Source organism: Protopterus annectens, chromosome 14.part0 (assembly GCF_019279795.1).
Source record: "Protopterus annectens isolate FY-2018-M chromosome 14.part0, PAN1.0, whole genome shotgun sequence".
NCBI classification, from domain to species: domain Eukaryota; kingdom Metazoa; phylum Chordata; order Ceratodontiformes; family Protopteridae; genus Protopterus; species Protopterus annectens.
In genome coordinates, this window is record NC_056748.1 from 49,606,618 (window position 1) to 49,631,219 (window position 24,602).

The 24,602-nt window shown below is 44.9% G+C and overlaps 1 protein-coding gene and 1 non-coding gene across 2 annotated transcripts in view; both read left to right on the forward strand.

The window, feature by feature from the left end:
* The window catches only part of DLG5 (discs large MAGUK scaffold protein 5), a 3,463,687-nt gene that overhangs the window by 109,070 nt on the left and 3,330,015 nt on the right, over positions 1-24,602 (forward strand). The gene's annotated exons all lie outside the window — the stretch shown is intronic.
* On the forward strand, positions 23,118-23,199 carry TRNAS-GCU. Its single transcript has one exon. It is a non-coding gene; the product is annotated as a tRNA-Ser (tRNA).

Consider the following 24,602-nt stretch of genomic DNA (forward strand, 5'->3'; position numbering starts at 1 on the left):
CCAGTCTAGGGGTAGGTCTAGACGTGGTAGGGGCAGGGCTCAAGGTTCTTTTAGGCCTAGATCAGGAGTTCACCTGCTCAGACTTCTGGTGAGGGCAGGGGTCAGTCCTTTCGTAAACAGACCCAATGACCTGCCTTTTCAGCTGCCAGTGGACTCTCGTCTGGCAGCTCCTTTGGGAGGAAGACTGTCTCTTTTCAAAGAAAATTGGGATTTAATTACTCAAGACAAATGGGTGTTGGATATCATTCATCACGGTTACAGATTTTATTTCCACACAATGCCCCTTTCAAAGGCATGCCAGACGTTCCTCCTCCACAAAGACAAGAGGCTCACAAGCAAGTTTCTCAGTTACTCCAGATGGGGGCCATTCAGCCAGTCCCTGTATCAGAAAGGGGCCTAGGTTTTCATTCTCGCCTGTTCCTAGTACCAAAGAAGGGGAACACGTGGAGACCAATTTTGGATTTATCTATCCTCAACACTTATCTGGACATTCCCAAGTTCAAGATGTTGACGTTACAACAGCTTTTACCTCTACTGGGCAAAGATCACTGGATGGTAACTTTAGATCTCAAGGAAGCTTACCTTCATGTGCCTATAAGGCTAGGTTGCAGGAAGTATCTGCGGTTTCAACTGGAGATTTTCATTATCAGTTCTCTGCATTGCCCTTTGGCTTATCTACTGCCCAGAGTATTCACAAAGGTTCTGGCTCCAGTGATAGCTTACTTCAGGCTTCAAGGAATTCAAATCTATCCTTATTTGGACGACTGCCTGATTCTGGCTCAAGAAAAGGAAGACCTTCTACAGCATCTGGAATATGTCATAGCAGTGCTAAGATGCCTAGGGTATTCTGTGAACGAAATAAAGTCCAGTCTAGTACCCTCTCAAGACATGTGCTTTCTGGGTGTGAGACTGAATACAGCAGCCCAGATGCCCTTTTTAACCCCGGACAAACAAAAGAGTCTGTCACTTTACTTCCATCAACTATCTCATCAGTCCGTGCTGACTGCAAGGACAGTCCTTCAAGCATTAGGGTTCATGGCATCTTGTATTCTGGTGCTTCCCAATGCCAAACTGCATATGAGGAAGCTGCAATGGTATCTCAAAAATGTATGGACACAGCACTGCCAGGATTTGGACACTGTCATTCATATAATACCTTGCCTTCAAAAAGAATTCTTGTGGTGGGCTCAGGAATGTCACCTAAACAAGGGACTCTCTGTGACCCGACCAGAGGCGAGTCAGATTTTAACGACAGATGCCTCGGACATTGCTTGCGGAGCTCATCTAAATGGAAAGTGGATACAAGACAAGTGGCCTGCCAGACTACAGCATCTACATATCAACATGAAGGAGATGTTAGCAGTCCAGTTTGCATTAATGGCTTTCAAGGAGTTACTTCTTCCAGGGCAGGTGTTGATTCTAACAGACAACACAACTGTCATGTGGTACATCAACAAGCAAGGGGGAACACATTCTTATCCTCTATGCAGGCAGGCAATGATTTTATGGGAGACTGCGTTAAGCTTGCAACTAACTCTTCAGGCAAGGTTTCTGCCAGGAGCACAGAACTCCTTAGCAGATGTGTTAAGCAGACAAATCATGGATCCCCACGAGTGGAAACTGGATCTTCATGTATTTCAAGAATTGACAGTGTCATGGGGAACTCCAGACATAGATCTGTTCGCTTCTCCACTAAACCACCAGCTGCCAAAGTATTGCACAAAGGGGTTTCATCACACAGCTTGGAAAGTGGATGCTCTGTCTTTCAGTTGGAAAAACCTTCATGTCTATGCCTTTCCACCTCTGCCTCTTCTTCCAAAGGTACTATTAAAGGTCAGACAAGACAGGCCAAGGATGATTTTGATAGCTCCAGATTGGCCTCGGCAACACTGGTATCCACTACTACGGAGTCTAGTAAAGAAGCCTCCATGGCCTTTACCTCTGATTCCTCATCTGTTATCTCAGAAGGACGGTCATCTGCTCAATGTCAAGCTTCACTCTCTTCATCTAACAGCCTGGCATATTCTCTGTTGAAACACAGCAGGTCTCAACTTCCTCAACAAGTTTTAAATGTGATTATGGAAGCTAGAAGACCTAGTACAAGGAAGGTGTACGAGAAAAATGGAAGAGATTTTTATTTTGGAGTACAGCAAAGAATTTGGAGATTTCTGAGCCTAATTTGAGTGTGGCTCTTCAATATCTTACTGAGTTATTGGACAAAGGTTTGTCCTTCTCTTCCATTAAGATTCATGCTGCAGCAATTTCAGCTCACTATGATTGTGACCCACCTTTGTTTTCGCATCCTTTGTTCAAGCAGTTTCTTAGAGGGGCAAAGAATATAAGACCCCCACGTAGAGCTCCTACTCCTGCTTGGGATCTCAATTTTGTGTTGGAAAAACTTACTCTACAACCTTTTGAGCCTGCGGCTACTGCTGAATTGAAATACTTGTCATGGAAGACTGCTTTTCTGTTGGCTATTACTTCTGCAAGAAGGGTGTCTGAGTTGCAGGCCCTTATGGCAGTTGAGCCCTTTTTGATTTTCCATAAGGATAAGGTATCATTACGTACTAATCCATCCTTTATGCCTAAGGTGGTTTCTAGTGTGGCTTTAAACCAAACTATTCATTTGCCTACTTTTTATGCAGACCCCCAAAATAAAGGGGAAAAGATTTTGCACACTTTAGATGTACACAGGCAGTTACGATATTATTTAAGCAGGACTAAGGATTTTAGGCAGTCTCAGCAGTTGTTTGTTTCTTTTGCTTTGAGTTCACAGGGCAAGCCTGTGTCAAAACAAACTATTTCCAGGTGGATTGGCTTTTGCATTGCATTTTGTTATTCCCATCATGGCAAGGAGACTCCATCTGGGATTAGGCCTCATTCCACTAGGGCTACTGCCACTTCAACAGCATTTCTAAGGGGGGTGGCAACTAAGGATATTTTGGAAGCAGCTACTTGGAGTTCAGTGCATACTTTCTCTAAGCATTATCACCTTCCTATCTACTCTAAGTCTAGGGCTGGTTTTGCCACAGCTGTTTTGCAAGGCATGTTGTCAGCTCCTACTTCTTTATAAATTGCCAGCCTCCCTTACCTCTGCTTTGGGATTCTACCCAATAGTCAGGACTGCAGCAATGGAAGACGAAGAACATAGTACAGTTTTGTACCTACCATAAATGAAGATGTTCGAGGATTCCATTGCTGCAGTCCAATTTACCCTCCCTCCTTCCCTCTGATTTTAGGGGTGGTTGTGTAGGTGAGTTTACATGCTTATGTTTTTGTATATATTGTTGTATATATTGTACATGTTTTTGGGTGCAGGTTTTCTGGGACTTGTCTTTTTAGGATCTTCTGACATCTGGGGCAAGAAAAGACTGAGGATATGACGTCGGTCATGCGCATTAGTACCCTGACGTACTGACGTCAGTCTAAGGCGCCATGACCGACGTCAGCCTTATACTCTGGTATTCGGGCCGACTGGACGCGGACTATACCCAATAGTCAGGACTGCAGCAATGGAATCCTCGAACATCTACATTTATGGTAGGTACAAAACTGTACTTTTTCAGCGTTTAAATTGTAAAATTTAAATAATTTTTTGGTTGATTTGTATGAAAGTGTAGGTTTCCCTTTTTGTATTACTACTTTTTTTAGAGTTTAATCTAAAATTTATATCCCTCCCCTCGCTGGTAGCGTAGTGTGTGTGTTGGGCCTGTGAGTGATTTTGTTTTAGTTACTTACCTTAGTTATAGTAACTGTTATTTGTTAACTTGGGATGTCTGAGCAGCCCAAGGCTATTTTTTCTAAATGCTCCGAGTGTGGCCATAAGCTTTCCCCAGCTGATGGCCACACTCGGTGTGTTAGATGCCTGGGGGTTGAACACCTCACATCTAGATGTTCCATTTGTGCAGGGTTCAACCCCAGGGCATTGAAGGAGCGGAGGTCCAAGCTTGTTTTGGCGGGCCTTTACCGGACTCGGCTCCGACCTCCGCTCCTTCGGGGGTAGCCGTCCCCACGGTTATTCCCTCTCCGGCTCCACCTCCTCCTCCTGGGACTCAACCTCCCGCTTCTGGTTCGGAGGAGAGGGATGCTAGAAAAAGGGATCGGAGGGAGAAGCACCATAAGCGGCGGACCGAGACCTCTGTTTCGGCCCCGCCAGCCAAGCGGGCTTCTCCCCCGGCTCCATTGTCGGCTGGATCTCCTCCTCCTCGGCTCCGGTCTCCAGTGTGTTTTTCACCGGGACCTGAGGAGGAGGAGACCCGATCTCCGTCGAGGCTATCGAGGAGGCACTCAAGGCCTACCTCGGTAGCCTTGTCGAGATCTACGTACAGCCTATCGGATGCTGATCTGGACCGGATGATGAGAAGGTTCATCCAGGCCCAGATGCAGATGGGAGTGCTCTTGCCTCCCCCCCCCCCTGGGGGGGAGCTCGACCCCCTTTTTCAAGCTGATTGCTCCTTCTCCGACCCGCTACCCGGGTTCGGAGCAGTTGAAGCCGAGCAGCTTCGGAGCCGGGGGTGGGTCGACGCCGATAGTACTTGGTACTTCGGATCTGACCCTGCCCTCGAGTGCATCGGATCCGACCTCTCGGAGCCTGGATCCGAGCCTCGGATCCGGGGATCAGTGCTCCTTTGGCGCCGCCTGTGTCGGAGCGCACTGTCCTTCGGATCCGGCCGGCGCCGGCTCCGATCCACTCTTCGGATCCGAGGGGGAGCCGATTGTCGGATCCTTTGGTCGAGGTTGGCTCCCCTTCGGCATTTGATTTAGTGGAGAGGGCCCTGTTGAGGGTCTCCGGACCCCCGACACTTGTTTCGGCTCCGTCCCGTGCTCCCTCTGCACTGGGTCAGGCTTCCACCATCCGGCCCTTGGGACAGCCCGCTTCTATGCCCCAAGCTGTTCCCCTGGAACAGGTTGCTGCTTGCGAGGAGTCCTCTGACAGCCCCCCAGAGGATGTTCCTCGCAAGCATACGTGCAAAAGGAGGCACATTGACTCCCCCGAGTCTCTCACAGAGGACACGGATTTGGAGGAAGGGGAAGGCTCCCCACGGTCACCCCCCGAGGATGTCTCATTTGGAGACATCATGGAAATGCTCCGTATAAGGGGGGGTGGTCTGCCCCCAAGTCTTCCTCGGACGAGTCCGTGTTCTTGGAGGCATTTGAAGCGGGCCCGTCTACCTCTTGGGTGTCCCCTCCTGCCGACCCCCTGGTGGACCTCATTACCACCAGGGCGTGGAAGGAACCGGACACCGTGGAGCCAATCCCTAAGAGGCCCGACAGGATCCTCAGCCCACCGTCTGACCATGCCCATTGGAGTAAGGGGCCTCCGGTAGATGCCATGTTGACGGCGGCCACCAAGAGGGAACTTGCTCAGGAGAGTCCCTCAGTCCATCCCCGAGCAAGGAGTCTCGATGATGGACCGCTTGGGGAAGCGGATGTTTAGTTCAGCGACCTTCTCGGTAAGGCTGAACTACCTGGCACACGTTATTAGGATGCAGCGAGATCTCATTAAAGAATACGCTGCATCTCCCCAGAGTCCATGTCGGAGGAGGACAAAGTGCTGCACTCCACCCGCATGGCCACTCTTAGATCAGTTACCAATACCTCTATGCGGCTACTCTCCCATGCTACGGAAGGCGCTAGAGCGCAGGGGCAGGTCTAGTCACTAGACGTCAGGCCTGGCTCCGTCATTGCGATTTCTGAGCCCTTCAAAGCGTCATTTGCGAACGCCTTTGATGGTTCTGCCCTCTTTGGCAAAACCGTCGCGACACTTTGACCCAGAGCGAAGGACGGAAGATGCTGTCTGCCATCGGAGTGCGCTGCTCTGCACCCCAGAGGCCCTATTCTAGGAACCGAAAGGGTCAGAAGAAGATGTGGTTCCGAAGTCGCAGCAATCCCAGCCTGCTCGACAACCAGTCCTTCCATGGCAGAGGAGGACAGGGAGGACGCCGCCCTAGAGGCAGAGGGGCTCCCAGGAACTTCGGGTCCAGAGAACCCTTCTCTGAACGGCCCGCGCAGCAACCCTGAGGGGTTGCCCGGCTGCTCCACTCTGGAGGCAGTCGGGGGACGTTTTTTGGGGCACCTAGCGGCATGGGAGTCCATAACATCAGACCGCTGGGTTCTCCAGATCATATCCAGAGGATACCGCATCCCTTTTCGTCACTTACCAAAGTTGAAGTCCCTCCCAGACGTTCCACCCGGTCAACGGGAGGCCGCTTTGGCAGAAATTGGCCATCTGCTAAAGAAGAGCCATCCAGCCCGTCCCCCCAGACCAGATCGGATCAGGGTTCTACTCCAGGTTCTTTTTAGTGCCAAAAAAGACGGGGGATCTAAGACCAATTTTAGACCTTTCTCTCTTGAACCTGGCAGTCCCCAAGGAAAAATTCCGAATGGTCACTCTACAATCTATTCTCCCCCTTCTGGGAGAATATCACTGGATGTGTTCTATAGACCTCAAAGATGCGTACTACCACATCCTGATGGACAGGCGCTCCAGGAGGTTCCTCCGCTTCCGGCTGGGAGCCAGTCACTACCAGTTCCGGGTCCTTCCCTTTGGTCTCACCACAGCCCCCAGGGTGTTCACCAAAGTATTAGCAGTGGTAGCGCCCACCTGAGGCTTCAGGGGTGCAGGTCTTCCCTACCTGGACGACTGGCTCCTTACGCCCAACAAGGCATCTACTACTATTGGCGAGACTCCTTTCTCCATCTTGCTCCCATTCTGGGCATTACAATAAATACAAAGAAATCCAACCTGGCGCCCACACAGCTCTTAGATTTTATAGGGGCCAGGTTAGACACAAGGAGTTTAAAAGCCTTCCTCACTGCGGACAGAGTTCAAAATCTGCAGCTCCAGGTGCGGGCCATTCTCCACTCAAGTTCTGTTCCGGTGGAGTTGGTCCTGAGGGCTCTAGGGTCCATGGCATCTGCTATAGCACTTCTTCCTCTTGCCAGGCTCAATATGCATCCTCCAGTGGACTCTCTTAGTACAATGGTCTTACCTTGCTCTCCCTATGCATCATCCCATTGCGATCAGCAAGGCTTGCAGGCGGTCCCTCCTGTGGTGGCTTCACTCCCCAGATCTCCACGGAGGCCGCCCATTTTGTGCTTCTCCCCCTCTCGCCACGGTGACCACGGACGCCTCCCGCCTCGGGTGGGGGCATTTGCGGGCCGGACCGTCCAAGGCACGTGGAATGATTCAGAGACCTTACTGCATATCAACGTTCTAGAGATGAGAGCAGTGCTCTTAGCGTTGCTAGCACTTCAGGACTTTCTTCCCTTGGGAACAATTGCGATTCAATCGGACAACATGTCAGTTGTCTGGTACATCAACAAGCAAGGGGAAACGAGGTCTTGCCCTCTTTGTCGAGAAGCCATGAGAGTTTGGGAATGGGCAATCTCCACCAACCGCTTTCTAATAGCAACGCACATTCCGGGTCGGTCCAACATCCTGGCGGACAAGCTCAGTCGCACCATTCTGACTCCTTACGAGTGGTCTCTCAATTTTCAAGTAGCGGAACGCATATTCGCACGGTGGGGAACTCCTTCATGCGATCTTTTTGCCTCTCCCTCAAACACCAAGTGCGACAGTTTTTTCACTCTGATACCTCCTCCGGGAGGTTCTCCAAGAGACGCTCTGGTGCATGCTTGGCCACCCGGTCTTCTGTATGCTTATCCACCCTTGCCTCTGATGCTCCAAGTTCTTCTGGGTTGCAGAATGATTCTCATTGCTCCGTTTTGGCCTCGACAGATCTGGTTCCCCTTCCTAAGGTCTCACTCGGTGAATCCTCCTTGGATTCTAGATCCCATTCCGGATCTGATATCTCATCCATCCTGCATATCTCCTCCGAACCTGGACAACCTGAAGCTGTCCGCTTGGCTGCTCCAGTTCCACTCATTGCTCCATTTTGGCCTCGACAGATCTGGTTCCCCTTCCTAAGGTCTCACTCGGTGAATCCTCCTTGGATTCTAGATCCCATTCCGGATCTGATATCTCATCCATCCTGCATATCTCCTCCGAACCTGGACAACCTGAAGCTGACCGCTTGGCTGCTCCAGTTACACTCTTGATCAGGACTCCCGGTATTTCGTCCCCGGTTAAGGCGATCCTGGTGGCAGCTCATAAACCATCCACTAGGAAAGTCTACAGCAGCAAGTGGAATCGGTTTTCTTTATGGGCGGAGCGGCAAGGCCTGAATCCCTTCACGGTTCCTCTCCCTTTAGTGCTTGATTTCTTAACCACTCTTTTTAACGATGGTGCCAGCAGTTCCACAGTCAAAGTACAACTGGCGGCAATTTCACATTATCACATTGGTCATGACTCTAGTCCACTCATGTCAGCCAAGTTGTGTAAAATGTTCCTTAAAGGTACTTTCCTTCTCAGGCCCCCTGTAAAACAAGCGGTTCCTCCCTGGGACCTTTCCTTAGTTCTCCAGGCCTTGACCGCCCCCCCCCCTTCGAACCAGCGGCTACGGTGGATCTCAAATTCTTGTCTTTCAAGACGGCTTTTTTAGTAGCCATTACATCGGCCAAGAGAGTTTTCAGAGCTCCAAGCATTATCAGCTAAATCTCCTTACTTGGTCTTTCATCCGGACCGTGTTTACCTCAGGACCAACCCGTCCTTTCTTCCTAAAGTAGCTTCTGAAGCAAACATTAATCAATCCATTAACCTCCCTGTTTTCTTTCCTAAATATGAAAACAAAGGTGAATACAAGCTTCACTCCTTAGATGTTCACAGGCAACTTAGATTTTATCTAAACAGAACGGCTGGTCATAGGCAATCCGACCAGCTGTTCATTTCCTTTGCTAAATTTAATTTGGGCAAGCCAATTTCTAAAGTATCTCTGTCTCGCTGGATTTCACAGTGTATCTTATTGGCTTATCAAGCTTCAGGAAGGCCCGCACCGGAGGGTGTACACGCCCATTCAACCCGGTCAATATCTACCTCGGCAGCCTTTAAGGCTAGGATTCCTCTAGATGATATTTGTGCAGCAGCCACGTGGGCTTCATCTCATACTTTTATTTCCCACTACAAGTTGGATCTTGCATCTAGGGGTAGAGCATCCTTTGGCTCCGCGGTGCTCTGGAATATCCTTCCATGATGGCCGCCCAAGATTCAGGTAGCTGTGGACTCTGTCCCACAGGTTGCAGACAAATGAATCTCCTACTTCAGATTTAGAAGTTATGTACTCACCATAACGTTCCATCTGAGTAGTTGTATTCATTTGTCTGCAACCATCCCGCCCTCCTATCCCCCTGGCCTTTCAGTTTCCTGCATATTATGTGTTACCCTTTTCAGGGGTTTTTGCTGTTGGCAAACTCGATCTGAGGTCATGAGGGTAGAGCAGGGTATTATGGGTGAGGGGAGGAGCTGAGAGCTTGGATCCATAGCTGGTAAACCATGCCGGTTCGGATCCGATATCGGATCCATAACCCACAGGTTGCAGACAAATGAATACACCTACTCAGATGGAACGTTATGGTGAGTACATAACTTCTAATTCTTTCTGTTGTAGATGATGCATTTAATGATGCTTGTACTGCTCCTGATTCTCTGCCTCCGGCCCCTGTTAAGCCCGATAGATACTACAGGGTCCCGGACACACATTACCACTTGTATAAGGCTCCCTTTGCAGATCCAGATTTGCAGATCCAGAGACTATCTCCCAAGGACCTAAGGCTGTAGCAGCCACCTCTGCCAAAAACCCCCTCCCCTCTGAAAGGGAATCTAGATCCTTAGAGAGATGGGGTAAAAAAGTTTACACTTCTGCTACTCTTTCAGCTAGGGCCTTGAACTGTCAATTTCACATGATGCAGTATCAAGAATTTTTGCTAGACCAGTTAACTAAAAAAGTGTCCTCAGATGAAACAGTAGACAAAAAATATGTGCAGGAAATGGTACATAACATTCAACAAGTCAGTAACCATTCCTTAAAATGCGGCTATGATGCACTGGAGGCTTCCTTTAGATCAGCCATGACTGGCACAGTCATCAGAAGGCATGCATGGTTAAAAGAACAGGCCTTACCAGACCATGTCAAATCAAAACTATTAGATGCTCCTATGGATAAGATCAATTTGTTTGGCTCTCCTGCACAACAAGTGCTGAAGAAGATGGAAGAGAAGGCAAAATCTGTCCAAACAGTGAAAGATTTCTTACAGGTCCAACCTCCGAGGTTTAGCAGGAATTGGCCCACCAAGAATTGGTCCTTTCCAGACTCCTCCAGAACTCAGAGAGGCAGGAATAGGCGTTCAAGAGGCAGAAACCAACCCAGGGGTGCCTACAGAGGACGCCAGTGGCAGGGCAACAACCAGCGAGGAACAGCCACAGACACAGCCACCACCACAACTACAGGTCAATCACAGTGACTTGGCTCTGGCACCGCCTACCAGGGAACAACTACAAGCACCCTTAGGCGGGAAGCTAGCCTTATTTACAACAAACTGGCATTACATCACAAGAGACAAGTGGATTTTACAGACAATAGACCAAGGTTACAGGTTTCACTTCCATACTCTCCCAGGGAAGAGAGGAATGCCAAACCTACCTCCAAATCAAAAGACAGAAGCTCTAAAACAAATATCCCAATTATTAAGGATGAGAGCTGTAGAAAAGGTACCATCTATGGAGCAAGGAAAGGATTTTACTCCAGACTCTTCCTGGTACCAAGAAAAGAGAGCAAATGGAGACCTATTCTCGACCTGTCCGCATTAAACACATTCCTCATTGTTCCAAAATTCAAAATGCTGACCCTACAGCAGCTTCTTCCCATGCTGGGCAAGGAGTCTTGGCTGGTGACTCTAGATCTCAAGGAGGCATACCTGCACGTCCCCATACGACCAAACTGCAGAAGATACCTCAGATTTCTTGCAGGATCAGAGCATTATCAATTCTCAGCATTGCCCTTTGGCTTATCTACTGCGCCCAGAGTGTTCACGAAATGCCTGGCATCAGTAATTGCTCATTGCAGGCTTCAGGGACTCCAAATCTACCCCTACCTGGACGACTGCCTGATACAAGCAGACAACAAAAACAAGCTAGCAGAAGACTTAGGGTCATTTACCTGCTACAAGCCCTGGGATACACAGTCAATCTAAAAAAGTCAAGACTGATACCATCCCAGAGAATAACCTTTTTGGGTGCAGAGTTGGACACATCAAAGCAAATGGCATTCCTAACAGTAGAAAAACAGGAGCAGCTACCTCTCTACTTCTTAGCTTTAACAAAGCAGAACCATCTGACAGCAAGAAAAGTACTGCAAGCCTTGGGCTTCATGGCATCCTGCATAATATTGGTTCCTCATGCCAGACTACATATGAGAAAACTACAGTGGTACCTAAGGAATTTATGGTCTCGACACAAGCACAGCTTAGAAACCCAGATTCCCATTATTCCATGCCTGAAGCAAGAATTCCTATGGTGGGCTCAGGCTTGTCAATCAAACACAGGATTGCCCTTCCACAGTACTCAGCCAAGCCAAACCATCACGACAGACGCCTCAGACCTCGGTTGGGGGGCACACATGCTGGACAAGTGCATACAAGGCTTATGGACTCAAGACCAGCTGCACCTACACATAAATCTAAAGGAAATGCTGGCAGTAAAACTGGCAATTCAGGCATTCAGACCATTCCTCAAACAAGATCTTTTGATGATAAGGACAGACAACACCACAGTTATGTGGTACATCAACAAACAGGGAGGCACACATTTGTATCCTCTTTGCCGGATGGCACTGGACCTCTGGAATGTGGCCCTGAGCCACAACATTCAGTTAAAAGCAATTTTTGTGCCAGGAAAAGAAAACATTCTAGCCGACATATTAAGCAGGACTACCACGGATGCCCACGAATGGATGCTGCATCCGGACATCTTCAAAACCATTACAAGAAAATGGGGGCTCCCAGAAATAGACTTATTTGCAACCCCACGCAATCACCAACTACAGAAATTCTGCACAAGGACGTACCACCCATTTGCTTGGAAGGTGGACTCACTATCCTTCAGTTGGAAAAACCTGACAGCATATGCATTCCCACCACTTCCTTTGATGCACAAGGTGCTACTGAAGATCAAAGAGGATTGTCCAAGGATCATTCTGATAGCTCCAGACTGGCCAAGGCAACATTGGTACCCATTACTGAGGAGCATGTCTCGGGAACAAATATGGCCACTACCCCTGGTTCCCTTGCTGTTAACACAGAACAACTACAACAATCTGCATCCAAACCTGAAAACTCTGCAGCTGACTGCCTGGAACATTGCATAAGACCAATTAACCCAATTTTATCACAAAGGATTAAAGACATTATCCTTGAGGCTCGCAGACCCTCAACAAGAAAAACTTATTCAGCAAAATGGAAAAGATATCTCATTTGGAGTACTGCAAAAGGAGAAGATGTGTCGCTGGTAAACATAGCCAACATCCTGGAATACTTGGCAGAGCTCTTCCACACAGGCCTGTCCTATTCCTCCATCAAGATTCATGCATCAGCTATTTCAGCAGAATACGACTTGGATCCTCCTGTCTTCACATCCTCTGCTCAGACAGTTTCTGAGAGGAATTAAAAATGTAAAGCCTCCTAGGAAGCCACCATTACCAGCATGGGACTTGAACTTTGTGCTAGAAAAATTGACACTTCCTCCTTTCGAACCAGCAGCAACAGCAGAATTGCAATACTTATCATGGAAGACTGCTTTCCTGCTGGCAATCACTTCAGCAAGAAGGGTATCTGAACTTCAGGCATTAATGGCAGTACAACCCTTCCTGATCTTCCATCAAGATAGAGTGTCCATGAGAACAAATCCTTCCTTTATGCCTAAGGTGGTCTCCAGAGTTTCTTTAAATCAGGCTATCCACCTACCTACATTCTTCCCCAACCCACAGAACAGGGAGAAAGACTGCTGCATACCTTGGATGTACATAGACAATTACGCTACTACCTGGACAGGACCAAGGGCAATAGAAAAACTGACCAGCTACTGGTAGCATATGCAACAGGAAGGGAAGGAAAAGCAATTTCAAAACAGACAATCTCCAAGTGGATAGGAAATTGCATTAGATTTTGTTACTCCAACCATGGAAAGAAAACTCCAGAGAACATCAGGCCTCACTCTACAAGGGCTACAGCCACTACCACAGCCTTCTTACGAGGAGTGGCTACCAAAGACATTTTAGAGGCTGCTACTTGGAGCTCCGTGCATACATTTGCCAAGCATTATAATTTACCACTATACTCTAGATCCCGAGCAGGTTTTGCCACTGCTGTTTTGCAAGGGATCCTAACTACACCATAACTTTATTTTCCACCTCCCCCAGTTTAGCTATGGTATTCTACCCATTTGTAAGGACTGCAGATGCATCCTTGAAGGACATAGTACAATTTTGTACCTACCGTAAATGTAGATGTCCGATAGGAATGCATCTGCAGTCAGGATTACCCACCCGCCTTCCCCTCTGTGGTGCTCCTAGGGTATTTGCCCATCTTATAGCTAGCTGGGGGAATCTATTATGGTGTATTTGTTTGTATATATGTACATACATGCTTATTTTTTGTGTTTGCTCTCTACTATTTGGAATTATTGGCATTTATCCAAATTTAGCCTTCCAAGAGGGCACCTGGCATCTGGGGCAAGAAACACTGAGGAAAATGGCATCGGCTGATGCCTTTATACCCGAAGAACTGCAGCTATGACGTCGGGTGAAGTGCGACACCAGCCGAGGCCAGACCCAGACTTTGGAATCCGGCCGACCGAAGGGCTGCCTGACGACAGGACAACCCATTTGTAAGGACTGCAGATGCATTCCTATCGGACATCTACATTTATGGTAGGTACAAAACTGTACTTTATTGGTGGGTGTTGATATAGGGAAAGCAGTCGACAGAGTAAGTTGTGATGTTATGAGTATGGCCATGGAAGCCCTTGCATTTTGTGATATGTTATTGTTAATTAGAAGGATATATGGAGGATCGGAAGCAAAAATCCAAGTGTGGGGGTGTTCCTGTCTGATAAGCCGTGTCTAAACAGAGGAACCAGGCAGGGGTTTCCTCATTCCCTTTTATTTTTTCATTAGATTTAGAACAATTGGCAAAGAAAATAAGGGACTCATAAGTTCAAAGATATAATTAGTATAGTGGTCAAGAAAAATTGGCTTTATTTGTAGATGATATTACTTTGTACCTGATGGAACCAGAAGAGGACATTTCAGTATTGTGGAATATTCTGAGACCATTCCAGGTTTTTTTCAGGATATAAAATTAATGAAGATAAAACAAAGTATAGATAGAAATTACAAGAATTGGTGAAGCAATACCCAGGTTTATGTGGATGTGATAAAATTAAGTAATTAAGAGTATAAATTAAAAATGATTCACTTTTGACAGCTAAGAATATGTGGGAAGAGACTAAACAGAATATAGTACAAAAACATAGAAACTTGAAACATTTACCTATGCAAGATACAAGAAGAAAAAATGTTTTTAGTCCCTATAGTTTTATGTACAGGTCGGAAATATTTTTATCAACCAGAGGAGAAGTTGTGGATAGTAATAAAGAGTTGAAGGGTTTTATTTGGGAGAGAAAGATGGCATGAGCCAAGTGGAATAAGTGGATCCTCCCAATAGAACAAGGAGGTTTATGGTTACTTGATTTGAAGAGGTGTTTTAGAGCTACACAGCTAAGGCTCTTGTACATAACACAAGCAGAAAGCTACAATTCAAAGTAGAAAGGGATGATAATGAAGCAGGGATGATAATTCAAGAAATAAGGAAGGAATGGGATTTTGAATGCAGATCCTTGAGGAGAATAACAACTCGTACAGAATATTATTTTCATAAAAATAGAAAGTATACTAAGAACTAAGCCAACATGGTAATGGAAAAAGGGATTTCTTCCAGTAGAGGGGACTGTAATTAGGTGTACAGAGACTAGACAAGAGGGGGCTGCAATCTTAATGAATGAAGGTAGCAAATGATCCAAGGAATTGGGAGCAAATAATTAGAGAGGGAAAGGTAATAGAATGGGATAATGCAGTGAGAAGAGACCAAGAAGACATTTGGATTGCAGGCTAGTGACTGCCTTCCCTATTCAGGATTGGTATCATGTATAGAGAGAAAGGGATATGAGGAATCTTAAATGAAAGAACTGTACTGGTTGAGTTTTTAGTTGAATGTAGAACAGAAGCGGCTGTTAAAAAGGGATAAATAGGCATATAGTATACTGCACAGTAACTATAGGAATGAATCATAAGAGGTCAGAAAAGATTGGGAAGAAGTCTTAGATGTGCAATTCACAAAGAAAGAATGGGAGGACATATGTATGGCCACAGATATGCATCAAAATCGGAAGAATTATGATTTTTGCTTGGAAGTGTTTGCATAGGAAATGTTATACCCAAAGCAGATACCAAATACTTTTCCTCTTGTAGATGTCATAGCAGTAAAAGCTTTAAATTAAACGAGCATGATATGATGTCTTTTTTTGCTCTCACAGTGTCAGAGTGTATTGGTACTGCGGTAGCGTTGTCACCTCACAGTAAGACGCTGTCCGGTTCGATTCTCAGCTAGAGCGTCTTCTGCGTGGAGACATGCGTGAATGGGCGTACCTTCGCTGAAGGTTGTGCGTCAGGCCTGGCAAGCCGGTACGTAAAAATCAACTGCCAATCATTAGCGGACCGGACTTCTGCTGTGGCGACCCCTAACCGGGAAAAGCCGAACGACACAAACAGAGTGTCAGAGTGTATTAAGAATGTATTAAAAACAAAACAATGTAAGAAACTTCTCTGTGTGGAAGATTTTCAATTCACATTTATATCTAGTTAATCACTGTATATTAAGTTCAGATAGTGGTAGTAGAAGTAGCGAACTTAAACTTGTCAAGTTAAAAAATAATAAAACACATAATTTGAAATATTATACAGAATAAAACATATAATTTGAAATATTATACAGAATAACTAAGTATTCAGAAGTAATCCAAGCAGGGTAGACGGTCTGTTTCCAGTCGAAAATCCTTTATTAAACACACAGACAAGCGATCCAAGTAAAACAAAAATAACAGAATAAAAGTTTCATTTTAGTTAGAAAGTTTGTAATGAAAGTGTCGTTGTGGGCTACATTCCATGAGTTTAACAGGTGTAGTAAATGGAATCTTACTAAAGAGGAGGATAATTTCTTACAAGAACTTAAGAACAACAACAATTTACGAATCATGAAACCCGACAGAGGAGAGGGAGTGGTTATTATGGACTGTTTCACATATGCTGGAAAAATGCTGAACTATTTGAATGATGGGACTTGTTTCATTTCTAGTTCTTGTAATGAAATGAATATAGTAATGACAAAATTGATTGGGTATTAAATGACTTGTTTTTGGAGTTTCCTTTCCACCCTGACAAAATTAATTACCTTTGAGTAAAGAAGCCCTGTATACCATCTATTTTTGTTATCCCTAAGGTCCGCAAAAACTTTGCTAACCCCTTTTAAGATCTATAGTGGCAGGAAGGGGGTTGAAAACAGAGCCATTAGCAGGAAGGGGGTTAAAACAGAGCCATTAGCCAAGTCTGTGGACCATAAACTCAAGGGCTTTTTTTTACGATAAACCCTATGTGTTAGTTGATTTGTAGCATTTTCTTACTGAATTGTCAAAATGTGAATTTTGTGATGACATTTTTTTTATGTATCGATGTCAACAATTTGGATTTAATAATCCCAGATGAAAAAAGGTTAACTATGTTTCTTGGGGCTTTGACCTGGGACTGTTCTCTTACACAGGTTGTTTATTCTTTTATGGAATTAGTACTCAAAAACAACTTTGTTATGTTTGATAATGAAATTTTCAAACAGGTAAGGGGAGTAGCCATGGGGGTCTCAGCTGCCCCCATCTTTGCCAATATTATACTCTAGTGGTGAGAGATTACTTACATTTTTTCATCAGTGTTCAAAAAACATATTAAATATGTTCGATATTTGGATGATATTTTAAGTTTATGGATAGATAATTCTGATATAATTTGGTTCTTTTATTGAATATATATGAGTTCAGCTACTAATTTTTTGAACATTTACTCACCAGGTTGAAACTGACAGATGTAACTTCCTAGATGTTAAAGTGTACAAAAATTATAGTGAATGCACATATGAATCTACAGTATTTAGGAAGTCCAACAGCTACCTCCATTTCAATAGTTCCCATGCCTACTGCCAAAAAAAAAAGATGCTGGTCAAGGGACAAATGATCTGCCTTTTAAGGCTTATCATGGAGGACAGTGTATTTTATAGTGAATTGATGCAGTTTAAACAAGTTTTCTTTGACAGAGAATATCCTGCCACTTTGTTGAATTAATTAGTTTTATACAGGAACATAGACATATTCAGTATGGGCCACTGCTGTGTGTGTGTGTGCGTGTGTGTGTGTGTGTGTGGGGGGGGGGGGGGGCTGAACTACTTAGTAAAAACAAAGAGGTAGAGATGAATTTTCTAATACTATGGTAATGACTTACCATCACAGTGATGGGGCTAATAGGGCTATGGTTAATAAGAACTGGACCCATGTTTTGAGGTTTTTTCGCTAACTGAGAAAATTGGGGGACTACCCTAAGGTAGTTTACAAGAAAGGTAGGACTATTAAAAATATACTTGAAGGCCCCAAACATAAACCATTTATACCACCCCGGGTTTATGGTATGAAAAAATGTGGGTCTTGCAGACAGTGCCGTTATATTAATGAGACACCATACATAGCAGTTGAAAATTATTGTAAGGCTATTAAAATAGAAGACTTGTATGATTGTAGAACAAGTAATATGGTCTATTTAGCAGTATGCTTATCCTGTCTGGCTTTTTACAATGGAAAAAACTGAGAAAAGTTTAAAATGCTGGATTTACCAGCACCGTTATGCAATTAAAACAAAAAAATGTTTCTTTAGTGCATGTACTAATTTTAATAAGTTCATTTTTTGTGTGATAAAGTTTACAACAACTCCCAAGGAAGTAACTCTTCTGTTTTTTTTAGAAACCAGGGAAGTTTATTGGCAAATAACTTTTAAATGCTACACAACATTCAGGTTTAAATGACAGGATTTCCCTGCCTAGCCTTCTTCTTATTAGAGCAGACACACTTTGAAACATTATATCACTTTAATTCAACTTTATCATCAGTGGTGGGTTAACTTGTAAAACCGTTTCTTTTCTTTATTTTCTCTTAAGAGTTTTTATCATTTTTTAATATGTTCTTAATACATTTTGATATTGTGGTAGTAAAAACGATGTTTTGTTTCTTTAATTTAAAGCTACTGTTTCGAGATCTGTCATTGGCTATGTCATTTTTTTAAATACTGTGGCTTTTAATTGAATTTTGTCTGATGAAGTTCTGTTGAATAAAGAACAAAGCACTCCTCTTTCAAACACTTTGTGGCTCCGTTGTTGGTGGGAGGATTTTGGAGTTTTAAGCCGTTTTTACCAGTTTTTGGAGTTCCTGAAGTAGATGTCAAATGTTGGAGGCAAAATAGGGAAGAAAGAGGTAACTGGGAACATATGTTTTGGGAGCATAATAAGTTGGCAGACTTTAAAAAATTCCTACAGAGTACTCTGTCAGAATACTAGGCAAGCAGATAAGTGTAACTAAGAAAATTATTATTTTTTTAGATGGATGCAGGATTTAAATTGCCAGGACATAGTAAGGCCTTATTAAATTTAATTCTGCTGGCTGCCAAAAAAGCAATTTTTACAAAATGGAAAGTAAAATCTAAACCAGCAATACTTCAAGTAGTGAATATTGTAACAGGGAAAAAGAACAGGAAGTGGGATCTTTAAGAAAGGGTAGAAGTAAATTACATAGAAAAAATGGAAATTGTGGGAACATTACATACAGAAAAATGTTTGGGGGAGGAGTGAGTGTAAGAGAAGGCAGGAATTGAATAATTTATGAAATTATATTTTAGACTAGAGGATATGTAACAATGTATATGATGCATAATGTTTGTAATTGTGAGCTTGTTAATATGATTTGATTATTTTTATATAAATGTAATTTTGTCTGTGTCACAAGTGATAATTTAATAAAGGGGTTTAAAAAAAGGAGGGCTACCCTGACAGCTTCTTATATTCAGGTTTACAATAATACCGTGGCAGATTCTCTAAGCAGGGATCTTCAAGACCCCAATGAATGGATGCTGAAGAGAGAGAGAGAGAGAGAGAGAGAGAGGTCTTCCTGAACCTAAATATACTGTGAGGACACCCTCAATAGACCTGCTCACCTCTCACTGCAACAAACTATTATGGAAGTTCTGCTCCAGAACTCAAAACAGGTAGGGACTTGGAAAAGTACTTTCTCTTTCAAATGGACAAACTGATTCCTGTTTACATTCCAGCCCTTGTCTGTCATGCACAAGGTATTGACATAAGTCATGGTGGACAGACCCAGCATGATCTAGTGTCTCCTTTCTGGCTGAGACAACATTGATTCTCTCTCCTCCTGACACTTGGGGGGGGGGGGGTTCCGCACTCTGACAGGAAGTATATTTACTCAGCCAAGCTGGGGTTTTTTTTTTTTTACTCCCACCTAGCCACCCTCAAGTTGACAGCCTGGAGGATTGGATATTAAAACCAAGGAATGCATCCTATTCAAATGACATGCGTTCCATTCTAAGGGAAGCAAGGAAACCCAGTAACAGGAAATCATATCTGGCAAAATGGAAAAGATTTTCCACCTGGAGTCACAGCAAGAACACCAACCCTTCTCAGTCTTGCAGTACCTGTCAGGCCTGTTTAGACAAGGACTTTCCTATTCCATCATTAAGGTACACCCGTCTGCTGTATCAGCTTGCCTGCATGGTGCTCCACATATCTTCTCGTACCCCCACGTGAAACACTTTTTCTGAAACATGCGATTCACTTGAGACTACCCAGAAGGAACCCTATTCCTGCATGGCATCAAAATTATGTATTTGAAAAACTGACCTTTCCTCCCTTTGAACCTGCTGCCACTACCTCCCTAAAGGTACTCACCTGGTAGTCCACTTTTCTTATAGCTGTCACATCAGCTAGGAGAGTTTTAGAGCTAAAAGCCCTCGTGTAAAGAACCTTTCTGTGATTTTTTACAGGGATGGTGTAATCCTCAGATCAAACCCATCTTTTATGCCTAAGGTGTTAGCAGACAGCCTTCTTTAGGTTAAATTCTGATATCAATTTTCTTTCCACATCCACAGAACAGATCAGAGCAAATCTTTTATTCCATGGATGTGCACAGGCAGATCAGGTAATATCTAGTCAGGATAAAACCCCCTAATACAGCAGATCAATTTCTGGTGGCTTTTGCAGGGTAAATGGGGTAAGCCATTCTCCAAATACACAGTCTTAAAATCGATAGCAAACTACATTACGATGTTCATCGTGTTTCACTGTTGCAGTCATTACACTAGGGTTATCCTGCTGGCAGGCTACCCGCAGTCGGCCAGAATTCCAAAGTCTAGGTCTGGCGTCAGTTGCTGTCACCTCTTCCCTGATGTCAGTGCGCCAGGGGTATAAAAGATGCAGCCGACGCCATTTTCTTCAGCCTTTCTTGCCGCGCGGTGCCCGAAGCAAAAGCAGTTCGCAAGTGCCGGTCGGCCGACTCCTGAGATTTTTGAAGTTGAATTTCAGAACCGAAGTCTTCAATAAAGCTAAGTACCCCGTTGGGGAAACTTTTTCTTGCTCCAGTCCGATGTCAGTAAAAGTTAACAATTGTATTTCTTGTGGGAAGCAAATACCTCATAAGGAATTTCACTCTTACTGTATTCCTTGCCTAGGCCCTGACCACAACTTTGCTAGTTGTCGGTTTTGTGCTAGATTCAGCCAACGCACTATTAAGCGTCGGTTTGATTTTGCTTTACATTACTTTGGCCGAAGATTTAACTACATAATGCCGTCGGAACAACCAACGACCGGAATTCATAAAAAATGCAAAGGCAAAGAAAAGGACAGGAATCCGAGGTCCAAAACCGATGACAAAGCCTCTTCTAGGCCAGTCGCCGGTTCTCAGTGAGGTGCTTTCGCAGCCCCTGACACCCACTACCTCAGAGCCACAGGCCGCATCTGACTCCCACGAGGAGACACCTAGGCCTCTGGAAACTCAAGGTATTGGGCCTGCGGAAACTATTCCCTCAGATGGGTCCGGAGCCGCTGAGCAGGCATCGGCTTCTGAGGGTGTTTTCAGACCTTCACAGCTTACTATTAAGTCCACTACAGCAGCCAAGACAAAGTCAAAAACACCATTAAAGACAAGGAAACAAGTACAGCATTCTCCTGGACAGTCATCCAAGCCAAAGAAACAGATGCTTAAAATGGCCGAGGACCTAATTACTTTGATCAGAGGTTCCCATCCCCCTCCTGATTAAAGGCCTAGGCAAGACACTGACTATGACTCCTCTGACCAGGTTTCTATTTCCTCTGATTCCTCTTCAGATCAGGGATATTCTCTCCCTCCCTATGAGGACTCTGATGCAGAAGAATCTATACCTTCAGCCTCTCCGCCTGAGGATTACTCTTTTGGGGAACCTTGCACACCATGAGGGAGCATTTCCATTGGGAGAGCCAGGATTATTCAGAATCCAAGAAAAGGCTCGGAGACTTTTTTTTTTTTTTTATTGCCTCAGCACAGGCCACTGGCTATCCCCCCTGTGCTTGATATTGTTGATGATGTTTTCTCTGAATCCAGTTTGTCTTCTGATTCTTTACCCCCTGCACCAGTCAAGTCAGACAGGTACTACAGGGTCTCAGACTCTCATAAATTTCTTTATAGAAACCCTGCTGCTGACCCAAAAACAATTTCTCAGGGTCCCAAAGGGGTTAAGGTTTCCACTGCAAAAAACCCTAATGTTCCTCGTGTTACCCTGCTGCAGTCATCACACTTGGGTTATCCTGCCATCAGGCTGTCCCGCAGTCGGCCCGAATTCCAAAGTCTTGGTTCGGTGTCGGTTGCTGTCGCTTCTTCCCTGACGTCAGTGCGGGAGGGGTATTTAAGAGGCATCCGACGCCATTTTCTTCAGTCTTTCTTGCCACGCGGTGCCCGAAGCAGAAGCAGTTCGCAAGTGCCGGTCGGCCGACACCTGAGATTTTCAATTTGAATTTCAGTCCGAAGTCTTCATTAAAGCTAAGTACCCCGTTGGGGAACATTTTCTTGCCTCAGTCCGATGTCAGAAAAAGTTAATTGCTTTTCTTGTGGGAAACAAATACCTCATAAGGACTTCCATTCCTATTGTATTCCTTGCCTAGGCCCAGACCACGACGTCACAGCTTGTCGGTTTTGCACTAGGTTTAATAAATGAACTATCAAACGCCGTTTTGACTTTGCACGGCATTACTTTGGTAGGAAATTTAATTATATCATGCCGTCGGAGCAGCCGACGACCGCCACTCATAAAAAACGCAAGGATAAGGACAGGCAGCCTAGGAATAAGCCAGACAACGAGGCCTCAGTTGGGCCTGTCGCCGGTTCTCCGGTTTTCAGTGAGGCGCCTACGCAGCCCCTGCCGACCGCAGAACTGGAACCCCAGACAGCTGCGGATTCCCAAGCAGAGTCCACTAGGCCGACGCAGCCTTCTACCGACACCGGGGCAGAACTAGACACCGGTGCAACGCAAATACCTTCGGTTGCAGAAGGTGTATTCAGACCGACTACACTCACCATTAAATCTCATGCTAAACTTAAAACTCCTTTAAAACCAAATAAAACTGTACCTCAGGCTACAGTTCAAGGCCCCATGCCTAAGAAACAGATGCTTAAGATGGCTGAAGATTTAATTACCCTTATCAGGGGTTCCCATCCCCCTCCTGATAAAAGACCAAGACAAGAGGAGGATTATGCATCCTCTGACCAGGTTTCTCTCTCTTCAGATTCTTCTGAGGAACAGGATTACACTTTTCCACCTTATGAGGATTCTGAGGCTGAAGATTCCATTCCCTCGGCTTCCCCCCTGAAGACTACTCCTTTGGGGAAACTTTGCATACCATGAGGGAACATTTTCACTGGGAAGGCCAGGATTACTTAGATTCTAAGAAAAGGCTCTGAGAGTTCCTTTTACTACCCCAGCACAGACCTCTTGCTATCCCTCCTGATGTCCTTCAAGGATGCATCTGCAGTCATGACAGACGAGATGGCCGAGTGGTTAAGGTGATGGACTGCTAATCCATTGTGCTCTGCATGCGTGGGTTCGCATCCTACTCTCGTCGGTGTTCAAAACTGTACTTTTTAGATATTGTGGATGATGTTTACTTGGAATCTAGTTTAAATCCAGACTCTCTACCTCCTGCTCCAGCCAAACCAGACAGATACTACAGAGTACCTGACTCACACAAATTCCTTTATAAAAGCCCTGTAGCTGACCCAGAAACAATTTCCCAGGGTTATAAGGGAGCAAAAGCTGCTATGGCTAAAAATCCTGTGCCCTCTGAAAGGGATTCCAGAGCCTTAGATAGATGGGGAAAGAAAATTTACACCTCAGCAACGCTGGCTATGAGAGCATTAAATTGCCAGTTTCACATGCTGAAATATCAACAATTCCTGATGTCTCAGTTAAAACAAAAAATGAGCACCCATTCAGAACAGCCTGAATTCAAGGAAATGCAGGATCTGTTGCATGCAGCTGAACAGGTGGGCAAACATACCTTGCAATGCGGATTTGATTCATTGGAAGCTTCCTGTAGAGCAGCTGTTACTTTCTCTGTCATACGTAGACATGCTTGGTTAAAAGAACAAACCCTCCCTGACCATGTTAAAGCAAAATTATTGGATGCACCTTTACAGCAGGATGTATTATTTGGTGTCAAAGCAGAAGAGGTTTTAAAGAAAATGGAGGATAAGGCAAAGTCTATGCAAACGGTCAAGGATTTTTTGCAGGTACAACCCCCTTGTTTCAGCAGAAATTGGCCAACAAAAAACTGGTCCTTTCCAGCTTCAGACAGATCACAGAGGGGCAAATACAGACGCCTAAGGGGCAGAGGCCAGTCACAGGGCCCTTACAAACCTCGCCAATGGGGTTCTGCTACCCAGAAAGGAGGATAAGACAGGCCCCAGGCTAACAGAAGACAAACACAATGACTCTATCCTCAAACTACCAAGCAAATCTCTCCTGGCAACCCCCTTGGGGGGAAAATTAGCATTTTTTGCAGACAACTGGGACATCATCACAAAAGACAAATGGGTTCTAAACATTGTCTCCCAAGGATACAGATTCCACTTTCATACCTTACCAAGGATCAAAGGAATGCCAAACCTGCCACCAAATCAATGGGCAGAGGCACAAAAACAAATTATAGCTCTCATGAACATGAAAGCCATTCAGCAGGTACCTGCCAGTTTCACATGCTTAAAGATCAACAATACCTAATGTCTTTGTTAAAACAGAAAATGCTTACAAACTCAGAATGTCCTGACAATAAGGAAATGCAGGATTTATTGCATGCAGCTGAACAAGTGGGAAAGCATATTCTGCAATGTGGTTTTGATTCATTAGAGGCGTCTTGCAGAGCCGCAGTTACAGGCTCTGCCATTCGAAGGCATGCTTGGTTAAAAGAACAAAGTTTACCTGATCACGTTAAAGTAAAATTATTGGATGCTCCACTTCAGAGTGATA